The 22,415-nt window shown below is 38.9% G+C and overlaps 1 protein-coding gene across 2 annotated transcripts in view; it reads left to right on the forward strand.

Moving 5' to 3' along the window:
* LOC308242393 (uncharacterized protein) overlaps nt 1-22,415 on the forward strand; it is a 241,579-nt gene that overhangs the window by 33,156 nt on the left and 186,008 nt on the right. For both annotated transcript variants that reach the window (XM_080656609.1, XM_080656608.1), the window contains exon 3: nt 11,802-12,084. The gene's annotated coding sequence lies outside the window, so the exon portion shown is untranslated. The remainder of the gene's footprint in view (nt 1-11,801; nt 12,085-22,415) is intronic.

Consider the following 22,415-nt stretch of genomic DNA (forward strand, 5'->3'; position numbering starts at 1 on the left):
ATTAATTAAGTACAGCAATTATGTAGCCACTGTAAGTACTGTGGGTGAAAACCTCCCTCAGGCACTTTGTTGAGTACTTGAATTTACACTGATCAGTCTCTGCACTGGCCAATCAAGTAGTGAGAGCTAGAGGAGAGGCCCATGAAAGTAGAGTGTGGCCACAGAAAAACCAAAAGCTTGGGCTGGGTGGAGGAGAGAGACCAGGGAGGTTGCCTGCAGTGAGATGTGCTGGCCCTTTCTGTTAGTGACGAGTGGCCTGCTCCCCGGCCTCTCCTGTTGTCTAAGTGTACCCTTGTTCCCAGCGCCAACTCACAGGGGATGGTTTCTGTCTGGTGATCTCACCTCAAATGCTGCTCTCTCCCTTTTTTGGGGCGGTGAGGTATTTGTTGTCATTCTTGACCCTAGGTTATTTTCCAAATCAGATTTACCTCACCAAAGAATTTTTTTAAATTTATTTTTAGAGAGAGTGGAAGAGAGAGGGAAAGATAGAGAGAAAGATCGATGTGAGAGAAACACATCCATTGGTTGCTGGGGAGGAGCCTGCAACTGAGGTATGTGCCCTTGACTGGAATCGAACCCGGGACCCTTCCATCAGTAGGCCAGCGCTCTATGCACTGAGCCAAGCTGACTAGGGCCCTATCTGATAAGTCTTAATTCTTCCTTGCTAAGTTAAGATGTCACCTGTGGTAGTCACAATAATGGACCCCGAAAGATGTTTAAGTCCCAAGTCCCAGAACTTGGGAATATGTTATATTACATGGCATGGCAAAGAGGAATTATGGATGGAATCAAGATGGAGTTGCAGATGGAATTCAGGATGCAAATCAGCAGATGGTGAGGTGATTGTGGATTATATGGTTGGACCCAATGTAACCACAAAAGTTCTCAAGAGTGGAAGAAGGAGGCAGAGGTTTCAGAATCGGAGGGAGATGTGATTAGGGAAGAATGGTCAGAGAGATGCATCATTGTTGGCTTGGAAAACAGAAGAAGAGGCCATGGGCCAGGGAATGGGGGTGGCCTCTGGAAACTGGAAAAGGCAAGGGAACAGATTCTCCCCTAGAACTTCCAGAAGAAACATCTTAATTTTAGCTCACTGAGACTTATTGTGAACCTTTGACCTCTCAAACTATAAAATGATAAATTTGGATGTTTGAAGCCACTACATTTGTGATGATTTGTTACAGCAGCAATAGAAAACTAATTACCACACCTACACCCTGCACACACCCAAGTACATGATTTAAAAAAAGACTTCAGAGAGTAGAGGCTACAGTATTAACGAAGAGGAGACATTTAAAGGTACAAAGGTCCCATTGATGGAGGCAGAGCAAGTACAGACTACAATATTTGCACAGGTTTTACTTCACTGTTTCTGACATCAAAGGCAAAATGAGTAACATCTTTGGTCATAGTTTCATGTTCTGAGGACAACATACTCCTAGAGATGTAACACTTCTTTAGGTTTGGTACTAAAGCTGAGATTTATTGACTTGACATTGAAGAACACTGAGTACATTCTTTTAACTACAGTTTAGGAAAATACACATAAAGAATTTTCTCATTGAGTCGTAAGGGAGAAAAGTATCTGTGTGACTCATGAAGTCACTTTAGAGAGGCTTCAAGATGTTATTCAGGGACTTTGCTTTTGCAAGTCTTACTTAATATCAATATACCTCCTATAGAGAAGAACTGAAAGAAAAGTTAATTCAATTGATGAAAAATCAATGTTCTGATTACAAGGAGGGTAAGGCAGGTGCATTCTCTTTTGAAGAAAAAGTCTTTTAGACATGCTTAATGAACATGAACACCTCCTGCTCTTGGAAAATACCAGTGAGGAAGAAAGATATGGTACCCTTCCTCCAACAAAGAAGAAAAGTCAGGGGTATCATTTTCCATCCCCTCAGGCAAGATACCTACTGCCAGGAATTGGGGATGTTGCCCACAACCATGAGTCCTTTCCTATGTGCCAAGAGTGGGAACCAAACTTTTAGCAGCAAGTTCCAACAAATGAAACAAAACTAAAATTGCATCAGCTTTATGTACAATCAGAGTCTGAAGACCTAAAAAACTCAAGTTTACTCACACAGGGGTGGCTTTGCATTAGGCACTTAGATGGGTGTTGTATTAGCAACCTCTGACTAAGATAAGCAGTTAAAAAATAAATCCTTGAAGAGTTAACATCATTCTTGAAATTCAGATGTTGTAAGATAATCTTGGGGCAAATTCTACTTTGTTGATTCAGGTGAGGATTATGTTTTCCCTGACATGGGCAGGAGGCTCTTAATGCAAGAGCCAGACTTGCATCTTATTCCTGACCTACATCTGCCTTAGAGGAATTCATAGTAGAGACAAGTTCATTTTTTCTTAATCCTTAAAAAGATTTTTATATTTTTCAACTTTTTTTACACTTCTCCACCACCATGATAGATTTATCTTCAAAATTCAAAATTTTAAATCATAAAAATAGAAAAAAATATTATTCTAAAAGCTATTTAAATTGTGTAATTGATAATTAAGGAGAGTGAGGGAAATGACACATCTATCAAGTATTTATTTTGGGCTGGACACCAAGGAAGATATTTTAACATGTTATTTCATTTAATCATTGCAACACCATTCTAAAATAGTGTTGATTTTCTCTGTTTTATAGATGAATAAATATCCCCACAGAGCAGAGAAGCCAAGATACAAACTTACACTTTCTTCCCATTATATTACTTTACTATTTATTTTATTTCTGCCTCATAAATACTCATTGTTAATTATTTTAAGGAGAACTACATGTGGGGAAGTACTTTAATTTCTATAACTTCATAGTGAAGGGGGATGCTACAAATTTTAACACTTCTTTAATATTAACTGAGGAAGTGTCCATGTAATCTTAACCATCTGGAAGAATGTGAAAAAAAAGGGAATAAGCTAAATGTGTCCTAATATCTGTACATTTGGCATCATCTAGCTAACCGAAGCATATGTTTGGTGTTATTTTACTTGGTTGTGTTTGTTATTAAAAATACAATGAAGGATAAAAAGATCACCATTGCCCTGACCGGTTTGGCTCGGTGGATAGAGCGTCGGGCTGTGGACTGAAGGGTCCTGGGTTTGGTTGAGGGCATGTACCTTGATTGTGGGCTCGATCCCCAGTGGGGGCGTGCAGGAGGCAGCTGATCAATGTTTCTATCTCATCGATGTTTCTAACTCTCTATCCCTCCCTTCCTCTTTGTAAAAAGTCAATAAAAATATATTTAAAAAGAAAAGATCACCATTTCTTTCCTTAAGTCCCTTATCAAAAAGTAGCCACTCTAACACGTTGGCGGGTATCATCTAAGATAGTTTCTGAGTTGTGCTTATAAATATAGAATGCACATACACAAGTGGAATTACACTATTGTACTATGGTCTGCTTTTCATTTCCACTTATAACTATTTTGTTGATATTTTTCTATACAGATAACTACCTTAGTTCCTTTAAATGTTTGAAATATTTGAATGGTGCTGTTTGGTTGTAATGTGTCATTTAGACAGAGCTCACGATGGTGATCTTGTAAATATTTTGAAAAATACCCTCCATGTGCTCAAAATCTTGATCTATTTCACAGAAAACCTTAGGATGAGTAAATCTAAAGAAGCACATATTATTTATTTTATGTTTCATGTGCATACTTGCTTGTGAATTACACTGTTACTAAGGATGTTGCTATATTCAATGTTTATTTTTCGGCAAGTTTTTATTGGCTGGTATTAAGATTACACATGTTAGAATTGTGTTTTATTACCCCTAATAAATTATGACTTTAAAATGTTAAGAGATTTTTTTTCTCATCTTACAAAAAGCTACTCATGGCCCAGGTATGGAACAACAGTGAGGAATATGAGTTTGGGATGTGAGTGAAAGGAATCATCTTTTTCTAAGCTCAAAGGGACTTTTTCTAGTTCTCAGGAAAAGGTGAAAGCAGGATACTTCTGTGGGGCAAAATGAGATATTTAATTTATAAGGCAAGAGGGTATGGGGGAGCGGGGCAAGCAGAGTCTACATCAATCCATGTCAAGGTAGGGCTCAACCCAACATTATGTCTTAAGTATAAAAAATAGATCAATGGCAGAAAGGGTTTCTGGGATGATAGTCCTCTACTTCACCTTTTGGATCATACTGCTCTGCTTGTTGCCTCTTTCTATCTGGAGTACAATGTAATGCTGTGTTATCCTTTTGAAGTTTCTTTCGTCTCTCTTCGTATTGGGTTCCCTGACTCTGACATCTGTGATTATTCTCTTTTTGGTTGTCTCTTTCATTTTGATGAAACATATATTCCACTATTTTTTTTTTAAATTCTATAAGAGTGTAACATATAGGGTGAAGTAAAAGTAGGTTTATAGTCACTTGTATTGGAAATACATAATCTATACTAATAAAAGCCTAGGTGGTCCTCGTGCCCTCACGTGTGACATTGTCACAAGATGGCCACCACAAGATGGCCATGTGCACAGTGGAGGCGGGGCCCAGCCACAACTCTGCATGGTGAGGCCTGGGGGTCCCGCAGCTCCACGCTGCACAGAGGAGGCTGGTCCCAGCATCTCTGCTGCCTTGTGCGGAGGAGGCGGGTTCCAGCAGAGGAGGTGGGTCATGGCAGGGAAGGGTAGTTGTGGGTGATCAGGCTGGCAGGAGAGGGCAGTTGTGGGCGATCAGGCCAGCAGGGGAGGGCAGTTGTGGATGTTCAGGCTGACAGGGAAGGGCAGTTGGGGGTGATCAGGCCGGCAGGGGAGTGGTTAGGGGGCGATCAGGCTGGCAGGCAGAAGCATTTAGGTGCAATCAAGCAGGCAGGCAGGCAGGCATGCAAGCGGTTAGGAGCCAGCAGTCCCAGATTGTGAGAGGGAAGTCCACAGGGATTGGGCCTAACCCGGCAGTTGGACATCCCCCAAGGGGTCCCAGATTAGAGAGGGTGCAGGCTGGGCTGAGGGACACCCCCCTGTGCATGAATTTTTGCACCGGGCCTCTAGTTAATAAATAATAATAGAAGGTAAACTGTATTTTACATAAACTATATTTTACATACTCACAACTTTAAACCTACTTTTACCTAACCCTTTATTTACAATAGACTGTTGAAATCTTAAGTGTATATCCTGATAGTATTTCACACATGCACACCTATGGAACTATGACCCAGATTCAGATATAAAATATTTTTTAATCCAAGAAGTTTATTTTTTGTCCCTTTTTAGTTAATATCCTTTTCCCCAAAAGGTAAACACCATTGTGACCTCTTTTACCAGTGATGAGTTGTGTTTTTTTGTTGAACTTTGTATAAATGGAACCATACAGTATATATATTTTTGTGGTTGACTCCTTTGACCAACATTTTATCTTTGTTGTTGAACATGGCAATAGTTCATTTCTTTTCATTGCTGTGTATTATTATAAAAAAATCTTGACTCATCCAAAAAAAGTCAATTGGAGTATTGAACAGACAATTCTATTGGAGAACATCCATTCTACACAGAATCATTTAGCAACCTAGATCAGCAGAGGCTTTGCCATCTTTAATATATGATGTTTACGGTCACCCTGGAGGTCATCTACATTTCAAGCAGCTCTGAAGAGAAAGGATCATAGAAAAGCTATATGAAAAGGTTTTATGGACCTGCCAGGCCTAGAAAAGATGCCCATCAATTCCACTCAATTCCATTCCTACTACTTTGCATATACATTTATAGTGATGGGAAATACACTCTTACTGGGCAGCCACTTACCAGGGATAAATCTCCACTATGAAAGCATATAATATTTTTATTGTACAGCTAGCCATCACTTCTACATTGCATTTTTTATTTTATTTTGCTAAAACAGATTGCTCAGAAAAGTTGTGGAAGCTATCATTTTGAGAGCCAACCTGCTTAGGGAGAAAATAGTATGGAAAGAGACCCAGTATCTAGAACGTATACATTGACTTAAAGCTCCTCATTAGAGTATGGGAACCCCATCTACAACTGTGTCAACTCTGTTTTGATCTTTTTTTCAGTCTTCTCTTGTAGTGAAGAGGAAAATTTGACTGTAAACATGGAATAGGGGAAGAGATAAAAACATTTAGCTTTTCTGTCAACATAACTGTGTTCTTAATTCTACCTCTTTCTATCCCTGTCTCCCAAAGTATCTGGAGCTTCTGATTCCTAAACTTTCTTGGAATGGCTTTTGGCTTTATCTGCTGTGAGCTTAGGTTCTTGTTTTCTTAGGTCTGGCAGGTCAGTCACCAATTACCCACCTTTTCAAGTTTTATTCCACTTTTCAAAAGTTTTGTTGGTTTGTTTGTTTTCACCTTTAATTTTTTTTTCTTTTGTTATCTGTGCTATTCCCTATTTTAAGATCAGGTGATTAGCAACCTTAATTCTGTCAGCCAATGTAATTCCTCTCAGGTTTGGGGAATTAGGATGTGGACAATATTTTGGATAGCCATTCTCTCTGCCAGAGAGAGAATAACTCAAAAAAGACTACCAAAATTATAAAAGAATGAGATAAATTAATTGAAAAATTTAATTTTCCCTTCCTATCCCCAACTACACAATGAGATGGGCATATAAAAAAAATTATATCACTTTTAAAATGGAGAAGCCATATTTCTCTTGCATAACTGTTCTGAAGTGCAAATACTTTTTTTTTACTTCAGTGCATGCAGATTATGTGAAACAGTGTAATAACTTTTTTTATTAATCATAGATTTAGCAAACATTGCTTAAATAATACTGGATTTATCTCATGGCTCAAGTAGAATATTTATTTCTTATTTATCCTGAATGTTAAAAACAATTTTTTCAAATATGTTTTATTGATTTTAGAGAGAAAGGAAGGGAGAGAGATAGAGAGATAGAGAGATAGAAACATCGATGAGAGACAAACATCATTGGTCGGCTGCCTCCTGCATTTCCCACACTGGAGATCAAGCCCACAACCCGAGCATGTGCCCTGACCTGGAATTGAACCGTGACCTCCTGGTTTGTGGGTCGTGCTCAACCACAGAGATAATGGAATAATTTCAGATGCTTGGTGACAACTTCTCAGATGAAAGGTTTTCATTTTTCCCCCAAGGTTTTCTGCTATTTCTTGTATATAGAAAAACAAATAATAATAAATATAGAGCATCATGTTAGCACCTACAGGAACCTATGGCTTTTTTTTAATGGAATATTTCCTTTCAAGTGATATGCTTAAAATTTTTTATTTTCCATTGGGTATTTAGATATCATGACCTTCATATTTTGTTTTGTTTCTGTGAAGCGCATCTTTAATAAACAATCCTAATTAAAATAACTGGAACTGTGCAAGAGAAATGAGTTTCTGAAACTGAGATATTAAGTGTTTTAATCCATAGGGGATGTGCTGCCAATCTTTTTGAGATCAATATAAATGAGATCAATCATAACTATGGTCTAAAAAGTTTACTTTGGAAACAGATTAGTGCATTTGGTGATCCAAAAGTGGCATCTTTAAAAAGCCTATGTTTCTTATCCTATGTAATAAAGTGTAATATGCAAATGATCGTTACGCCTTGAAGTGTAACGACCGACCTCATAACCACTGGATCATGGATCAGCAAGAGGGTGGGGCAGCGAGCTACAAGTGGGTGGCAGAGAGCTACAGGAGGGGGCAGGGCAGCAAGCTATGAGGGGAGCAGGGGGAGATACAGGACGGCAGGGCAGCGGGTGGAGAGCTACTGGTGGGTGGCAGCAAGCTACTGGCGCATGGATTTGTGCGCAGGGCTACTAGTATCCTATAATGATGATCGTTATTAATGAGTTTAAGAATTGAAACATACACTCTGACATTTTAAGCAGTGAGTTTTGTGGGCACACAAGCAGCCAGATATGTAGAGCTATTCTAATGATTACCTGTTCTGTCACTAATGCTTGTCATTGTGTGAACAGAGACAAACAGTGGTATCTTGATGTTGGTTACAGTATGAATATTTTCTGCACTTATTACAATGGCTTACGTTTTGTTTTGGTTTTTATTTGTGTGTTTGTGTGTGTGTGTGTTTTAAGAATGAGTCACATTAGGAGACTGACGAGTTGCTTTTTAATTTATTATTTTTTTCATCTCTCTCCAAGTTGGCTCCTCATATAAAATGCATTGTATTATTTATGAAGTTAACATGACTGGCTGCTATATCCTTACAGCCAATTTCTGCTGACTTGACTATTTTGGTGAGATGATCATGACTATAAGTCTGAGGCTATGCTTTTGATCTTTGTAAAGAAGTTTTCTTACTTCCATCCTGGAAACAGAGATGGCACTCATATTCTCCATACAGTTATCTTATAGATGTGCATCTTTGATCTTATAGGAAGAGACTGTAAGTTTCTAATCTTTAGTAAAACTCAACCAATTAAGAATATCTTGACAGCAAGTGTATTAGAAGTGTATTTGTAATAAAGGGTGGCAGGATTATGGGTGGAAATACACTAACTAGTTACTAATTTTCTTTGGATGTCATGTCTAAAATTAATGTTTTCAATTTCTAAGATATAAGTTAGGTCTAAGCTTTCTAGTAAACTTATTCTGAATGATATTTTATTGCAAAATTATTTTGGATTCAGTAGTATATTAAAATATCACAATTGCATTTTTTATTTGGTGCGTAAGAAAAATAGTAAAGCCTAATGTTAAGATACTATAAAAACGTAATGCATGTCATTTTCAAATATATCTGATACCTCAAACTATGAGAGTGTTATAGCAAGAAGCAGAAAGCCTACTTGCCTGGTGTAATAAATGGTAGTACTTAAAGAAGGCCTCTTTTATTTTAAGTGTTCATGGTTACAAATCCCTATTTGTTTAAGATTTTAGAGTGGATCATCCACTAAACTTATTAATAAAATTAATATGGTCATCAGAATCCTTTGTAAAATAGGGAATTTCCCAAGAGTATTATATGTGTCACTAGATTCTAAATGTATGTGATATTATGAGAGTTTGCCCTCTGTTTTGATTTTTACTTAGCAAAATGAACAGCTAGAAAATAAGTATTACCTCTTTGAATATCTTAAGCTTTTTGTGTAATATCAAATAAAAAAATTGAGGTGACTGTGAAGAACAGTCATACATTCTTACAAAGAAAGCTCAGTCTTGACTGTGTATATGTATATTTATATATACGTATATCTTTGTGTGTATGTGTAAGAGAAAGAAAGAAAGGGAGAGAGATTAGTTCTATATGTTTTAATTTAATTACCAGTAAAATTGTAATGTCTTGCTTGAAGACTTAGAAAATTTGGCCTTTGATAGGAAAAGCATAATAAGGTGAGGCAAGTAGCTTGTTAGGTTTTTGGGCAATCAACTAGAGAAGAAGCATGTTACATTATTTATCAAGTAACTAATTTACATCTTTGATTTTAGGTGTGTAAATTTCTGTGTCTAGTAGCTCAGAAATATAAGTGTAGTATTTGTGGGGTTTTTTTAGAATTGAGTCTTGTGATCTCTTACTAGTCTACTTAGGCATTTGCCTCACCCATCCCTCATACCAAAGCTTCGTTTTTGAAAAGCATAAATAGGAGAACTGTGCTTGTTTTTTTAAAAACCAACATGCTTATAAAATGCAAAATCAACTTAAATATATTTTACCATATAAATATTGCAAATATTAAAAAGAGGACTGTAATATATAAATTAATAAAAATAACATATCGGGATTCTTTCTCTCTAGTATGGGTGAAATTTTTGTTATATACATGTATCTATACAGATAAAGGTGAGCTACTATTTCTCCTAATGTGCCCCTAGTAATCATGAATTCCATTCCTGATTAGAGAATCATGAGGTAAAAATCAAAATGTATCGATAAATACAGGTAAACATTGGTGAAATTCCTCCTTAGGAAATAATCGATGCTCAAAGCTTAGCATTCTTATTTGGAACAAGAAATATGTAAATTATAAAACAATGAGAAAATATTGAGCTGCCAACCACATCCCATTTTGATGATAGTCTACACAGCCATAAAACAGAATGCAATTTTATTTACCTGCAAAAACGCGAGCCAGAAATCGCCATTTCAAAATGCTTATTTCTTTACAGGGTGGCTGAATGGCCGTGAATTATGCAAATTGGTTTTACTTTCTAGGTTCATTATACTTACACATTTTTTGGTAGGCTGTCTATCCAGATCCTTTATTATATAATGTGGTAACCCCAAAATGAAACCCCAAGCACCCTCTCTTCCTGGCCATCCTATGCTGTCATTCTCCCCCTAGAAATTAATACACTCTGTATGCTGGATCCTGCCTTTTCATCTCCTGCTACAGAATCAGCAGTCACAACAGCTACTCCATTCATGAATATGTAAATGCAACATGCATAAAATAAAATAAAAATTAGCAGGCGGTTCCCACTGCAGATCATACCCAACTCTGCTTAACCGATCCACGGAAAACAAAGATTTAATTTTTCAAGCATTTTGAGTCAGTGTTTCAAGGACTGCTATAATTATGGATGTAACATGGAAATACATAAATGAGGCATATACAGATGTTCATGTTGGACTCGATAAATCAGCATCTATGTATGGCTATGGTGATGTGTGCAGACTCACTTATTACTTCCTTCTGATGCCTAGTGAGTGAACAGGGAAAATGCCTGATGTCCTCAATAACCTTTTATTTGCTGACTAGGTTTCACTTCCATACCTCCCCCCAAGAAATGATTGAAATAATGTTTAAATTACACAAAAATACATATATGCACATACATATACATTCATATATATATGTATATGTACATATATATATGCACTTTTTCTTTTGAAGGGAAGAAATGAGGACTACATTCACTGAAGTATTCTGAAGGAGTCATTAAGCTCTGGGAAGGAAATAATTGGGGGAGTTTATTATTGAAATAAGCAAGCATGCTCATGCATATTTTTACGACATACATGCCTATGCGCCACCCCATGCAGACAGTGCTGTTGCAGCTCCTGCGCGGTAATTAGGTGGATGTAATTACAGTGAAATAAAGGCAGCCGCCTCACTGATCATTTCCCAGTGCATATGAAAGACATATGTGCCTTCCAGTGTCCAATAAATGAACCTGAACTGCTGTCAGGGGCTAGGAGGACAGTGTGGCCAATGCACCTATTGTGTCCCTGCTGCAGAACGGAGCCCGCCGATTGGCCACTTCCTGCAGCACATAGCACTGGCTGGTTATAAAGGACTTGTCTAGGGGAGAGCCCGTAGGTACTCCATTGTCTGGTAAAGTTCATATGACTGCATTCCTTTTTTTTTTTTTTTTTTGCAAGGGGTATGGAGGGAAAGCGGGGAAGGAGAGGGTGTCAGCTCAACTGTAAAAGCTGCACAGATTTTTTTTTCCTTTCTCTCTCTCTGCCTCACCATAGATGGTTTCTGTTTCATGCCCTGTCTCATTCTGCATAGCTGAAAAAAGAATGCTAATTAATATCCCTTGTCTTAACTGAAAATAATGACTCGGATATAATTAGAAATCTGCTGAGAGTTTCAAATTTTGGTAGGGGACCAAAAACCTCAGTTACGGTGCTTAGGAGGGAAATGAAGAATAATTTTTTTTTTTTTTGGTAATCAAGGTAAACATGGGAGAGGGGGTCCCCCCCTGCCCATTTTTAACCAATTTGAACCAATGGTGTTTGACTGCAGATGAGAGGATACTGTATTTCAAAACCGATTTCAGCCATCCAACCGAAAGGACACAAATCAGTAGCAATAGAAGCCTTCTTAATCCTCCTTAGGATGCAATTCAGATGAAAGAACTCTTTTTTTATTTTTCTTTTTGTGTGTGTGTGTTATAGATGGATCTGAGAATGCTGTCTGGGCTCGGTGCCAAGCGCTGGTATTTCACAGCAGCGACCGCCTCACAGACGAGCTGTGGGAAGCAGGAGGGAGACTCTCTTAGGGTGCCACTACTATGGAGACACAGCTGGGCTGAACAAGATTTGCTTCAAACGACAACAAGAGAGACAGAAAGTATCTGGCTCAACCGCTGCCCGAGCAGGCAGGCACCAGAAGAGCTAGCAGCCAATCCGGCCATGCTCGAAGCCAGCTCTGCAGCTCAGCCAATCAGTGACATCACTGGTGAGAAACTCATTTACATCATGCAGTAATGAACTTTGTTTAACATAGCTCCCCCCCTTTCCCTCTTACCCCTCCGTCCCCATTTTAAGGTCCTTCCATTAATTATTCTGCTGGCATAATTTAAACCGCTATGCAAAAATGTGGCCGCATTCTCTCTGTTAGCCTTTCCCTTTTTCCTCCCCCACTGGTGTCTGCTGTCACTGAAAATGATTCTGGGTATTGGTTTTGACCTTGAAAAATTATTTTCTCTTTCTTAAAAAAAAAAAAGTCTTAGAAAAAAGTAAACCTTTGATTTTTTATCGGAACCCACTCCCCCTGTATACATAGCATGCGTTCTTCAAGTTGGGATTCAGAATTAATTGTACCAGGTAACAGAGAACAAGGGAGTGCATTACCATGGAATTTGCAGTTTTCCCAAGCAAACTGCCTCTTAGCATTTTCTTTAATGTTTGAAGATTTTATGCTGCAGTGGCCGTTTTACATACAGTGTTTCATCCCCAGACCTCTTCTGTGCATCTGTCACACGGAGGAAAGTTCACTCCTTATATTATTTTCTTCACTGCTCTCAGCCAACGTGTTATTTTATTGATGAATAGAACTGAGGTCATTTCTGAACAAATCTCTCTCTTCCCATCTTGGCACAATGCACCTGATTTGCATCTATTTACTAGAAAACCTGAATGCAAGAACCAGCTTGAAAAGAAGTGAGGGGACCAGTTTACAGATTATTTCAGAACGTATCGCAGCCAATTTGTTTCTCAGAATGTGTAATATTTAACATCTGCCTTGGTGTTTCTGTAGAAATGCCTCATCTCCATTCCCAGTGTAAAACTTTCCGCAAATGTATTGCTTTGTTTTATAACCAAAATCAACCCAAATGAAATAATACTATTTATGAATGAGCTCACTTATCAGTAGCAGACCTCTGGAAACACAGTGTTGTCTTGTCCGTTCGTATTTAGTTGGTCTGAGATAAACTCATTTGTTCTATAGATAACTGGAAAAGTCTGGAACATGTGGCAGGAGGCGATTCTCAGGCTGCTGTAGAGAGTCACATAGAGCAGAAAGTGGGTCACACTTAAATGTGATTTCTCTAAAGCCCTAACTTATTGTATGTTGGCATTAAAAGGATATGGTTTTCTAGCAGAAAAGGTGAAGTTTTACCGTCTTTTTTTATAGAGAGAATATTTTGAATATAATATTTCAAGGACATGGAGACTTAAAAACATCGACAAGGGTTTCATAACAACGCATGATTCGTTTAAGGAGCTTACAGAGTACAATGATAGGCAGAGACATTTTTAAAAGCATATGAAGGATTTAGATGCTAAACCAGGGCCCTTTTAATTCATGAGGCATTCCATCATCCCAACATCAGTATTCAGGGGGCGAATGTCCTGAATCAGTCATGAGCTCCCCTGCTGGAGATCCTGTAATTTGAATCATGTGTTATAATATATTATCCTACTGGGGGCCTTCTTTCAGTAGGAGAATGGTTTATACATTCTGCTATAAGAGAACTTTTGGCTCCCAGCCAACGCACAGCCATTACTCACACAGGCAGTCATGATCGTCTTCCTTAAGAAATAACATCTGTATGACCTCCTGAGCCAAAAAATCTGCAACCTCCCCCACATTCTGAATTATGATTTCTTGGAATTGGGAACAGTGGACAAAACTGACATAGAAAAATGGAAGGTTTATAGGAATAGATCACAGTTTTATTGAGCATGCCCTGTGGCAAAAGTGCAAACTCCCCTTCCTTAGAAATGGTGGAGAATGGTGGAAAGGGGGCCTAAAATAGACCTAGAGGTGTTTGTTTGATGTTTAGACACAAGCTGGAATGTAATGGGTTTTACGAAGACATGGCTGCCTCTGTGTTTTTCTCGGGACATTTTGGCAAGGTCCTGCAAAGGGTGTGGTGACATGGAGGGATGAAGGAAGGGTGGGGATACGGCTGTGAAAGCAGAGAAACCTAGTCTCACCTCAAAAAGGAAGCAATGAGATAGAGCAGGAACCATTAGACCCAGGAGTTAAAGATTCAAAACAATGTCTCTGATTCTTGCTCCTGTTCTGATCTTGAAAAAATCCTGCAATCTCTGCCTTTTCTTCTTTGTGAAAATTAAATACACTGTCAGCACAAGAGATATTCTCTCGGTATAGAATACTTCCACACCTTTTTATTGACACATCCGAAATGGGGTGTGTGTTTTTGTTGTTTCAAGAACCAGATTCAGTGTTCCCTCTGGTATGAAATCTTTTCAAATCGCCGGGGCCAGTCTCTATCACTTCATCATTCTCTTTGTGTCTCCATGATCGCCTGTGTGGCTGTCAGTATTGGTGCAGGGCCACCCACATGTGTGTATGTCTTTGACATTAGACCAAAAGCTCCTTGGGGACAGAGACCAGGTTGAATTTACCCTCCACCTCCAGTTCTAAGAATAATAGAGTTTGCTCCTAGTATTTAAATCAGTATTCTAATTAATGACTTATAAGTACATTGTAAGGGGGTGGTTTAAGATTTCAGGAATTACTATTGCTGTTGTTAACTATTACCACTGGCTACCAATTGATGTCAGTTTTACCTTATTATTCTCATGCCTTTCATTTTGCTGGGCCTTCATTCCAAAGCTCAGAATACATGTTTGCCACACTAATTTTCTTAGAGAACTAATTGTAGGGAATTGTTAATCTTTTTATTTATCAAATAGGAGTTAATCCAACTTAGTTTGGTGTTTTAAAACTTAAAAATAAATAAAAGTAGTATAGATTAATTGTAAAGCCTCAAGGAGAAGCAAATTGTAGTCTCAAGCTCTACTATTAATGATATGGAAGAATTAATTACTTGGAAGAGATAAGCAATTAATGCTGGATCCTGAAATGCTCTGCAAAGCATAATAAATCAAGAAATATAGAATTCCATGTCTTATTCTCAGTGTGATAATTGAGATATGTATTTTCAATCACAAAACTAGTACAGTAATCTTTTAAGAGTGTATTTCTAGATATAATCTATAACATAATGCCAAAATATGGTTGCTTTATGCTGCTCGTCTATTTAAGTTTATATTTTTGGCTACTGTACTACTGCTAAGTGGAGATTAATTTATTCATAAGCAATGATATTCTTGTTAATATGTTTGCAAGTTTTTAGACTTTAAAAATTATATTTCTAAACTTTTCCCTAGTATGTGTTATGAGAAAGAAATGAAATATCTAGAAAATAATCATCTTTACTTTTTTATACCTGGGGAAATAGAAATTTTAGCACTGGACGTTACATAGGCTAAAGGCCAGGTTTTGTAAGTCTTAAAGAGGAAAAGTGACTTACCCAAGAGAGTGTTCTATTAAGTTCCTGGCACAGCCTAGACTGGTATCCAGAATTCAGAAATATTGATTCAATATTCTTTCTATTCCACCTAATAATCTTTACTTTTAAATCAGCCAGAAAGGATTATATAATTTTACGGTGCTAATACAAATTACATTCACTAGTGTAATCCAACACTGTATGTAATATTCCTGTTTTATAGGTGAAAACAAGGATACTGAAACTTAGCAAGGTGTATATTTTCCACTATCCTACAATAATGTAATATATCATTATATAATTACTAGAGGCCCGGTGCACAAAATTTGTGCACTGGCGGGGGGTCCCTTAGCCTTGCCTGCGCCCTCTTGCAGTCCAGGACCCCTCGGGGTATGTCCGCCTGCCAGCTTAGGCCTGCTCCCCATGGGGATCGGGCCTAAGCCGGCAGTCGGACATCCCTCTCGCAGTTTGGGACCCTTCGCTCCTTACCATTCGCCTGCTCACTGCTCCTTAGCACTGCCATGGAGATGGAAGAGGCTCCCGCCACTGCCACTGCACTCGCCAGCCGTGAGCTCAGTTCTGGCTGAGCGGCGCTCCCCCTGTGGGAACGCACTGACCCCCAAGGGACAGCTCCTGCATTGAGCATCTGCCTCCTGGTGGTCAGTGCACATCATAGCAACCGGTCATTCTGATCATTCCGCTATAATGGTCGCTTAGACTTTTATTATATAGATTAGTGTTCTTTAATATAATTTTGGTTTGATGAAAAAAGAAATGGAAACGTAATATCTGAGTTCACTTTGCAGTGGCTTTGAATTCAATTAGCAGGAATATTGTGTCTATAGGGTTACTTAAGTAAGTATGGGTGGTGCCAATTTGAACTTTTTTTAACCAAAGAGTTTTATCAATGATTGTATTTTCTTTTAGCTCAGTAATTATTCTGAGACCCATAAATACAGGGAGATGAGTTGTATACACTTAGGGAACAAATGTTTCTGAAAGACAGTAAAAATAGAACTTTGTCCAGTTTCTTCTGTTCAGAAAATGGTATTTCAGAGCATGACCAAGTAAATGTGGAACATTTTAAATAAAGAAAATGTCCCTTTACATCATGGTTTGAGACATGGTAACTGAAAGCTATTTGCATCTGAATAACATTATTATCTTCTCAGAACTTATTAAAGTAGTGATAAATGAGATAAAAATAATGAAGCATTCCCGTTTGTGTTGACAGTTTTTAATACCGCAATCATATGGTTTTCATTACAAAATTAACTCTTGAGTTAGGAAAGTGAGGGTAAATATTGGGACCTATGCTTGTACAATAAACTTTGAAGTTTGTGATTAAGAATCACTTATGTTAGATGGCAAAGGAATAGGTAAAAGTGACCTCAAGTTTGCATATTCTAGCATTTTTTTCTATTTAACTCTTGAAATATGCTCACTAGTAAGAGCAATATCAAATGAATTTAGGAGCTTCATGAGTACTTGCATGGCATTGATGATGTGTCTTATCATTAGTGAACAGAACACTGCAGTATGACTGGTCGCTGACACACGTAGAGGAACAGAAGGATGTGGATTGACTGCCAATACTCACTAAGATGAGTTATATGCCATTGGTACACTATGCACCCTGCAGGCATTACTTCATTTCATTACTTCATTTAAATAAATTTCATTCAATTAGTATCATTTAAGTCAATTATTTGGTGTTATACTCTTGTTACAGATGAGAAAACTGAATTTCAGAAAGGCTAAGCAACTTGTCAAAGTCCCATGACTAAAAAGCAACAAAACTGGGATTCAAACCAGAGATTCTGACTTGAGAGCCCACATTCTGAATCATTGTGCCCAAAATAATCAGTACGTGTGATTTGCTATTTGGCTGTAGGAACATAATGTTTTCTCATATGTTCCACCCATTACTAGCTTTTCTGGTGCACCTTCTCAGATGTGCAAATATATTTTTACCTTAGTGGTTTTTTGTTTGTTTGTTTAATCCTCACCCATTGATTTTAGAGACTGGAAGGGGGAGGGAAAGACAGAGAAAAATGTTGATGTGAGAGAAACACATCAATTGGTTGACTCGTGCATGCGCCCTAACCAGGGTCCGGGCCAGGGAGGAGCCTGAAACTGAGATACCTGTCCTTGACTGGAATTGAACCAGGGACCCTTGGGTCTGCAGGCCAATGCTCTATCCATTGACCTAAACTAGCTAGGGCTTACCTCAGTGCTTTATAAATCAGTTTGAAAGCTATTGACCTACCTATAACAATGAGATTAATATTTTTCTTATATTTTTGTATTCATGCAACGATTCAGATCACTTAAGGTAATACATACAAAATCCAATTCAAAAGTGAAATATTAGATGAATGTAAGGTCATGATATTGTTAAAATGTCTTTATAAGTCTGAATTACTAAAAATGATTATTGTAATAAATGTTTCCATTTCCTCTTTCATCTAGATATATTACTGATTAAATATGTCACCCATTTCATGAAAGAATGAATGCTTATTGATTTGGCAATGGCAGAGTGTCACTTAAGAGTCTCAGTAGATCCTGACTATACAGACATTAGGTACCTCAGCTTTATCAGTCCTGGTTACACATCTTTTGTCTACCACCCACTGCAATCCATGAGATGCTAAAAGAGAAGAATCTTCTAGCTACTGACTATGTACTACTGCATCCTATGTCTAATGATAGATTTTCAAGCTTGAATTAGGACTGTAGGAGATTGTAAGTTTTGTGTGTTTTTTTGTTTTGTTTTGTTTTTAGTTTAACCGAATCAGTTTAATTTTGCAAAGGCAAAGGATAAAATAGAAGTGTCCATAGTTTCTATCCTTTATATATAAACTGATGTCCAGTTTTTTCCTCAATTTTCTCAATATTCCTTTCTCAAGTATGCCATGGAAACTGCAGACAATAAACCTAGCCTCTTCAACTCTAGTTCAACATTGTGATTGGTGTTTATTATGGAAACTAGAGGCCCAGTGTACAAAATTCATGCACGGGGGTGTGTATCCCTCAGCACAGCCTGCACCCTCTCCAATCTGGGACCCTTTGAGGGATGTCTGACTTCCTGTTTAGGCCTGATCCCACCGGGCCTGATCCCAGTGGGATTTGGCCTAAATGGGCAGTCGGACATCCCTCTCACAATCCAGGACTGCTGGCTCCCAACTGCTCATCTGCCTGCCTTCCTGATTGCCCCTAACCGCTTCTGCCTGCCAGCCTCATCACCCCCTAACCATTCCCCTGCCAGCCTGATTGATGCCTAACTGCTCCCCTGCCAGACTGTTTTCCCCTAACTGCCCTCCCCTGCAAGCCTGATCACCCCTAACTACTCTCCCCTGCAGGCCTGTCACCCCTAACTGCCCTCCCTTGCAGGCATGGCCCCCCCAACTGCTCTCCCCTGCAGGCCTGGGTCCCTCCCAACTGCCTTTCCCTGCAGGCCTGGTCGCCCCCAACTTCCTTCCTCTGCCGGCTTGGTCACCCCTAACTGCCCTCCCCTGCAGGCTTGATTCCCCCCAATTGCCCTCCCTTGCAGGCCTGGTCCCTCCCAACTGCCCTTTCCTGCTGGCCATCTTGTGGCGGCCATCTTGTGTCCACATGGGGGCAGGATCTTTGACCACATGGGGGCAGCCATCTGGTGTGTTGGAGTGATGGTCAATCTGCATATTACTCTTTTATTATATAGGATAGAGGCCTGGTGCATGGGTGGGGGCCAGCTGGTTTGCCCTGAAGGGTGTTCTGGATCAGGGTGAGGGTTCCCTTGGGGGATGGGGCGGCCTGGGTGAGGGGCCTGTGGTGGTTTGCAGGCCGGCCATGCCTCCTGGCGACCCAAGTAGAGGCCTTGGTGTCTGGGGTTTATTTATCTTCTACAATTGAAACGTTGTAGCCTGGAGTGGAGCCAAGCCTTCTGCTTGCTCTGAGGCAGCAGCCATTTCTGTTGGGATTTATGTATCTTCTATAATTGAAACTTTGTAGCCTTAAGCGAGGCCTGGGCCGGCCAGGGTGTGCAGAAAGCTTGGCTTCCTCCATCGCCGGGGGGCAACCCTAGCCTCCTGCTCTTTCCAGCTCTGTGGCTGCCGCCATTTCTGTTTGGATTTATGTATCTTCTATCATTGAAACTTTGTAGCCTTGAGTGGAGGCCTAGGCTGGCAAGGGCAGGTGGAAAGCTTGGCTTCCTCCATTGCTAGGGAAACCCAAGCCTCCCTCCTGCTCTCTGTGGCCGTAGCCATCTTGGTTGGGTCTATTTGTATATTCACTCCTGATTGGCTGGTGGGCATGGCTTGTGGGTGTAGCGGAGTGATGGTTAATTTGCATATTACTCTTTTATTAGATAGGATACTACAGATCAATATATATTAGTATATAATTAAAGTGTTTAGTCTTATTGCATAATTTATGGTCCTATCTCCTAAACAAACAAACAAACAAAAACAAACCACAAACTAGAAAAACAATAGTTTTTAGCCCTCTGATTCTCATTTGAATTTACTCCACTTTATTTGTGGTTCTCCTACAGTCTGGACACTTAGAATTCATACAAATGCTCCTTGGAAGGGCTAATGGGTACAGGCAGCCACAGGACTCTGTGCTCTGAAGACACTAGGCCCATTGATGTGGCCTGAAGCCTCATTAGCAGTGTTCAGGGTCACAATATGATTCTGCCTGTGCCCTATATTATCTCCCTCTACAGTCAGAACTTGATAATTATTTTTATTTTCCTTCCAAGATTCCTTTATTTTCCAGTTACTAACAATTTTCTATTTGGGGCAAGAATGAAGGCCAACATAGCAGTTACTTCCATTGCTTTCTGCACCAGCTGAGAAAGTACATCAGTAGTAAAGTATTTAAGGAGTTTATTTTCAGAATGTTTATTTTTATGCCAATAAAACCAGAGCTAACAGCAAGGAAACTATGCCAATTATTACTTAACTATAGGCCCGGTGCACAAAATTCGTGCTCTTATTGGGGGAGGGGTGGTCCCTCAGCCCGGCCTGCACCCTCTCGCAGTCTGGGAGCCCTCGGGGGGTGCCCTACTGCTCCGGAGGTGGGAGACTGCCGCTGCACCTGGCTCAGGGCTCCTGGCTTAGTGGCACTCCCCACCTCCTGCATTGAGTGGGGCAGTTCCTGTATTGAGTGTCTGCCCCCTGGTTGTCAGTGTGCATCATAGCAACTGGTCATTCTGCCATTCGATCAATTTGCATATTAACCTTTTATTATATAGGATGATCACTTAACTCTATGGGGCAGTATAGAAGTGGTTAGGAGCATAGGGATCTTTGGCCCAATGTCTGCTTCTGAATTTAGTCTCCATCATTTACTAAACATATAACCTTGGATAAGTTTTGTAACTTCTCCGTGCCTCAGTTTTCTGATCTGTATACCATTACCTACCTTATGAGATTGTGAGGATTCTGTGCATTTTTTGCAAAGGATGGTAGTATAAAGGCAGATAAATTCATGATCTCTGTTTTTCAATGTGCAGAATGTAGTTGCTGTGTGTGTGTGTGTGTGTGTGTTTAAACAGGTACTAATATGATGTAGTTCAGTGCTATAACAGAGATGCGTTCATACTTGTTTAAATGCTTTTCTTTATTTTTTTTAATCCTTACCCAAGGATATTTTCCCACTGATTTTTAGAGAGAGTGGAAGAGAGAGGGAAATACAGAGATAAATATCAATGTGAGAGAAACACATCGATTGGTTGCCTCCTGCACCCACCCTGATCAGGGCCTGGGCCAGGGAGAACCCTGCAACCGTGGTACGGGGTTTTATCACATCAACTACTGGTTTTATTTTTAAAGTTTTAAAAAATATATATAACTTTTAATGATATCACTATGATTTTATAATTATAGGCAACTAATAATCTTTAATTCATTGATTCTAGGTGTTTTTTTTTCCTACTGGTTGGATGTGACAGCAAAAACAATGTCCTGAGATATGCAAAAATGCATGAAACCATAGATTTTGTTTTTTTTCAGAGGTATGAAGTAGAGCTAATATTTCAGACCAGGATATCCTAGAATGACCTAATCAGTGGCTTTCAGTACATAAAATTTACCCACAATCCAAGTGTCTAATGCTCATGAATCAGAAAATTGATGCATATAGGACTTTCCTATACATTCTTATGTTCAGGAAGTAAAGCAATAGATTCTAATCTGAAGACCTGGGTAAAAACCCTGTGTATCCTTCTAAGCCTCACTTTTCTTATAAAATAGGGATAGTTATAAAACCAATAAAAACAATATGATTTCAATAAAATGCAACTTTTGACCAACCTTTGGCATGCATGCTCTATAGAATAGAGAGTAAGATTGATTTTATTTACATTCCCAATCAACCACACTCCCCCATTAATTTGACTGATTTGGGAGGATTGTGAATGCCAGCTAATTAAATCACATTGTTATCTTAACCTGGGAATGACTGAGACTAAAGATAGTTGCATTTTTAAAAGAGGTACAAGAACCCCTGCTCCCATCTTTGGACTTGCCATATTTGGGTAGAGAAGAAAATAAAAAAGAGTTTTCAATGATTGAGGCAGAGGACAGTTCAAAGACATGCATATTTTTAGGTACAACTATTTTTCCACATATCATTAGGGTGAAGAAATAATATGTTATACACAGCATCACATTTGAACTCCTATGTGCCAGTTTTATTATTTTTTATAAGTTCATCTCATCTATTAAGTCTTGTTACCATTTACTTCAAGCTCTCTTTATATCTTTTTCATGGTATCAATAAGTAAGGATGGTGATTACATGAACTTTGTCATGATGAGGTATAGTTATTGCATAAACTCTGTGTATAAGAAAAATAAAGAAGTTACACAGTCTGTTTGGGGTATTTTATAGTAATGTTGTCTTTTCATAAATCCTTGCTCTGCCTTTTCCTGTTAAATAGCTATTAGCTAACATCCTATTAAAACATCACCAAAAATAGTCTTGGATGTCTCTGTCATGGTGCATTAGAATGTATTTAGTTTTTCAGTTCA

Source organism: Plecotus auritus (genome assembly GCF_963455305.1).
Source record: "Plecotus auritus genome assembly, chromosome: 2".
NCBI lineage: Eukaryota > Metazoa > Chordata > Mammalia > Chiroptera > Vespertilionidae > Plecotus > Plecotus auritus.